We start from the raw sequence: 5,743 nt of genomic DNA on the forward strand, positions 1-5,743 counted from the left end.
ATGCTGAAGAGATGTGTACAATAAAATAGCCATAGGATACAGAGTAGGAGAGAGTTCTAGGCAGGGGGGAAAAGACTCAGAGGAGGGCATGGCTCAGTGAGTTCAGGGAACAGGAAAATCAGTGGGGATGGAGGACAGTGGCAAAGAAAGAGAGAGGTATAGGATGACTCCAAAGAAGCAGGCAAAGCCAGTGCATGGGCAGCCTTCCATTTTATCTCTGTTACCAGGAGAATCACTCAGAGTTTTAAGCAGGGAGCAATATGGTATGAATTATCTTTTTTTCCAAGAATGATTCTGGCTGCTGTCTGGATAATGGATTTATATGGGAAACAAGAGTGAGAACAGGAGAAAGTGGGAAGCTATTGTGGCCAACAAGCCTAGGAATGGTATTGGCTTAGACTAGAATTGCTGCAGCAGATGTGATGAAACATTGTCAGATTTGGAACATTCCTGTATGGAGAGCTGACAGTACCTGCTAATGCAATCATGTGTGGGGAGGAGGGAGAGCACATGGAGGGTGTTGAAAGAGAAATAAAAGGATCAAAGATGGCTTCTTCATTGGGGGCCAGAGTGAATGTTCTCTCTCATCCCCCGCTTTGGTTGAGGTTCTCTTTGACTCTATCCTGGACAAAATCCCGTTAGTGTCCTGGTTTCCATTTCTTTCAGTCTCTTATTCTCTCTGCTCTTTCCTGTTCAAAACTGTCCTCCTGATTATCCTGTAAGTCTCAGAATCATTTCCCTGGAAAACTAGATCGGTCAAGCTCTAGTTAGGAAAAAAGAATCTACACTAAGTATCGTCGGAGAGGATTTAATAAAAGAAACTTTTGTAACCAGATTAGAAAGCAGAAAGAGCACAAAGGGGGCACTGAGCTAAAACCAGATATTAGCAGTTTCAAGGTTATTGCCAATTCTAAGGTTGAGGTAATTCAGAGAATTAATATCTGAAGAATGCAGTTACTACCCTGAAGGCTGAGATAAACACAGGGAAAAGTGAGGAGCTCATTACCCTGGAGGTTGAAGAGGCTCCTAAATTTCCTTGATTCCAGCCTTATTATTTCCCAAACCCATCAGTTTTTTTTTTTTTTAGAACGAAGTCACCTTTGCACATGTCATTTACTCTATTTGAAATTTCACTCCCCTTACCCAGGAAACAGCTCTGAAAAGCCACCCTCAATTTCTCTAAGCAAAGTAAATCACACCCTCTTCTTTGACAGCTTTGTGCTTCCACAGCTCTATGTCAACATGTATCATATTGGATTGTCATGTATCTATTTATGGAGCTGTCTTACCCAGAGGTCCATGATTTCTTGCAGATAAGAATTATGTCCCGACAACTTCTCAGTGTTCTTCTGGAGATGTTTGCTGAATCAATAAACATCAATCATCTCTGCTGTCTGTGGCACCTCACCTTCAACAGACTAGCCTGGGCATAGTGACTGAGCAGGTTTCAAGACCACCTGACGGCTATGCTTAGACTAATTCACCATCATTTCTGTTTCAATCTGTTGGCCAACACAAATCACAAGGCCAGACAAACCTCAGTAGTATCCACCAGCAAGCTACAGGATTTATATTGATATTTAGGCAACTTTTTGTGGTTCAAATTGGAGTACAAGATTAAATACTACTCACCTCAACATTTATACAAAACAGATACACAGTAAATGGTGGCCACTTTACATATATGACACCTCTATTGGTCAATTTTTGTGGCATTGAAGAAAAACACTCCTAAACTTAGTGATTAGCCCAGCATTCTATGGATTGACAATTTTGGCTGGGCTCAGTGGGGTGGTGGTTCTTCTGGTCTTGCACTGCTCACTCATGCTTCTCTAGTCAGCTGTGGGTGGGTCGGGGCTGGCTAGTCTAGTGTAGCCCACCTCTGCTCCATGTGGCACCTCACCTTCAACAGGCTAGCCTGGGCATAGTTACTGCACAGGCGTCAAGACCACCTGAAGGTTATGCTTAGACTAGTTCACCTTCATTTCTGTTGCAATCTTTTGGCCAACACAAATCACAAGGCCAGACCAAACTCAAGAGATGGGGAAATAGATTATATCTTTTGACTGGAGGAGATTCAGTACTGATAATGGTATGCCAGTTTCAAGCCTTGGCTTCAAGAAGATGTACACACATCTGCTTGCTTGCTCTTGAAACTTTGCTGCCACCATAACTGAAAGGCTGGACTAACCTGTGAGGAGACAAGTGAACACATGGAAGAGAGTCCATTTGTCACAGCTGAAGTCATCCCAGACTAGTCTACAGCCTGCCAGCCCTTAAACATGAAGAAGAATGCAGCAAAGACCAGCAGAGTTGCTGCCCCACCCGCTGCTAACCTGAGGCACGAATGAGCTGAGCCAAGAACAGAAAAGTAATAATAAATTCACTGAGTCTGGGGATGGTTTGTTATGTGTCAATAACTAACTGATAGAACGAGTTTATTATCATCCTGCTATAATACTAGCCTCTATCTTGACCCAAAGCAATTTTTGAGGGTTTTTTTTTCATTTATTGTTGAAGATATTTCCTTGAGTCACCTCTCATTGGTACATGTTTTCTTCTTCCTCCTCTTCCTCCTCCTCCTCCTCCTCCTCCTTCCTCTTCTTGCTCTTCTTCCTCTTCTTCTTCTCCTTGTCCTTCTCCCCCTTCATTTTTTTTTTTTTTGACAGAGTCTCACTCTGTTGCCCAGGCTAGAGTGCAGTGGTACAATCTTGGCTCACTGCAACCTCCATCTCCGAGGTTCAAGAGGTTCCCTGCTTCAGCCTCCTATGTAGCCGGGATTATAGGCACCCACCACCATGCCTGGCCAGTTTTTGTATTTTAGTAGAGATGGGGTTTTGCCATGTTGACCAGGCTGGTCTTGAACTCCTGACTTCAAGTGATCCCCCCGCTTCAGCCTCCCAAAGTGCTGGGATTACAGGTGTGAGCCACGGTGCCTGGCCAGTTTCTTTCTTTCTTTCTCAGTCTTCCAATATCCAGTGGCAAATTTTTGCATTCATGACTGGGACCATAAATACATACGGCCAATGGCCAGGGTCAGTTATGTTACCTGTCTTCAGCAGAGTGAGTGGATAGAGCACAGCCTCCACAATCAGACAAATTCAGGTTTAATCCTAGTTCTGACACTGACAGCCAATGTATTTTTCGTCAAATTTTTAAATCCTTCTGATTCTTGGTTTCCTTATCTGTAAGATGAAGATAATGATGCAAACCTATGGTCCCCACATAATGCTGTCCTGGTTGTGTACTGTATCATTTCAAATTCCACCAACTGTTGTTCTTCAGTATATAACCTGCATGGCTGGTCATGGTAGTTTGGGGTTGTGGTAATGGTACTTAGGTCGTTTGAGTAAATATGAGATGGCGTGTACACAATAGGTACTTAATAATAGTAGTTCTTCTTACCTCCATCTACAAACTTCCAAACAGAATGTTAAAACCTGCAACAACTGACACTCCAGGCTCTAACCCAGGGGTTGGCAAATTATGGCTTATGCATCAAATCTGGCCCAGAGTCTGTTCTCGTAAATATAGTTTTGTTGGAACACAGCCATACCCACTGTCGCTGGCTGCCATTTCTCCAGTGGCAGGGCTGAGTCATTATAAAGAGCACATTTAGTTCCACAAAACCCAAAATATTTATGAATATTTACAGAAAATGTTTGCAGACCCATCTCTAATGTCCTGTGCCTTAAACTTTTATTGTACGTAAGAATCACCTGGAGAGCTTGTCTAAAATGCAGATTCTAGGTCCTCGCCTAGCAGAGATTCTGAATCAGTACATCTGGGTGAGGCCTGAGATTCTGATTTACAACAAGCACCCAAGTAAAGCTGACATTGCAGGTTTAGGGACCACACTTTAATTAGCACTGTTTTTAACCATCTGAAGTAACTGAATTACATTAAATCCTTATTTTTTAAATGGCAAGGTATTAATCAATTAAAAACCCATACAAACACACTGAACTCACTCTGTGAAAAAGCTTAAAGTTGTGCTACAGGAATTGACTAAATAATGACTGCAGGTCATTTTAAGTACTATGTGCCTCATAGATAATTCATGTTTATTTACGGGAGGAAAAAGTTAATCTAGGCCAAGGACAGTAACCACCAGCCAACATGAGAAACCAAAACACAAAAACAAAATAAAGACTATATATTAGACTTTAATTATTAGCCTGTGTATGGAACGAAAAATCCATCTCAAGGTTTTCTTAAATTACAAGGTTTTGCTTCTCCTAATTGTGCCATTTGTCTTAATCCCTCTAAAATATCTAATAGTGGTATACTCAGTGACAACCACATTCTCCATGGCTCAGAATAATTTATATTTTCCCCACTAATAACAGATTGCAGATGCTCTCTTGACAGGCTTCAAGATTTCAGACTGATTGCTAACCAAGCTGCTTGCTTAAGACATACTAGGTCAGATCTGTTGCGATCCAATTAATAATATTTTAAAATCATCCTACAATGAGTTTCTAGAAATTATTACAATTAAGCTGGTTGTTAAGCGCTTGCCCTTCCTTGGTCCCTAATTTAATTTCCTTCAGTGATTTCTTCCTTCTACCTATCTTTCTACTTCAATGCTTAAAATAAAAAGAGCAAATCACTTCCTTCTAAAATTGTATTCATATACCCTCATTTTATCTTGATCATTTAGATCATCCTCCTTTTATTAGTAGAAAAATGACCTGAATATTATTTCGAGACTATTTTAAATATGGAATGAGCCTCAGAGAGACAGAAACTCTTAAAAGGCTACGGGAGAGTTAACAGTTACATCTATGTCTGGTCCAAAGATATAAAGTTAAAAGAAAATGCTAGCTTCTGTAATATGGGACCTGAGAGGGGAGATGTGGAACAAAAACCTCACACACTCCAAGTACAGATTCAAAGATTTATGAGCTGTTACAAGTAAACACACACCCATACACTCTAATGGAATTGCCTTTAGATCTCATAATGTGCTCCTGAAATAAATCCTCTATGCCAACTGGAGTGTTAGAATGAAGAAAAGAGAAATCTGGCTTACATCCAGGTTCCACCTTTCTCTGTCTTTTTTTTTTCTTCTTTTCTCCCTCCTTTCTCTAAGCTTCCTATTTTCCTCCCTTCCTTCCTCCCTTTCTTCTTTCCTTCCTTCTGTGAAAGCTGATCAGATGAAATTGGGTCATTCTTGTCACAGTCAACTAAAGCAGAGTCAAGAAGCCAGGGAGGAAAAGCACTCAGGGCACATAACATTGCTCTAAGACTGTAATTCTGTGCAATCTTGGCTGCTAAAACTGCCTACTGTAACCTGAAACCAGTTTTATCTAATGGCTTCTGAAACAAGTGGCTGCAACGCAAAGACTACTTTTACCTACCAGAGTCACTCACCAATCAGAACTTCCCAGCTACCCCCAGATTTTACCCGTGCTAATGAACTTTCTCAAAGAAGCATACGTAGTGTTTCTCCTTTTCATAATATAATATTTCCAACCTCCTCTTTGTTCTGCAGACACACCAAAGACCACCAACCAGGTCTGTGTATATGACCTGAATTTCAATTCTTTCTTTCCAAATAAAACATTAAATTTAGAAATTCACTTCTATTAAATACATATTTTATTTTGCCTTTGATCCTTCCTTCCTTCCTTCCTTCCTTCCTTCCTTCCTTCCTTCCTTCCTTCCTTCCTTCCTTCCTTCCTTCTTTCCTTCCTTCCTCCCTCCCTCCCCCTTCCTCTCTCTCTTTTATCCTTCCTTC

This window comes from Theropithecus gelada, chromosome 10, assembly GCF_003255815.1.
Source record: "Theropithecus gelada isolate Dixy chromosome 10, Tgel_1.0, whole genome shotgun sequence".
NCBI classification, from domain to species: Eukaryota; Metazoa; Chordata; class Mammalia; order Primates; family Cercopithecidae; genus Theropithecus; species Theropithecus gelada.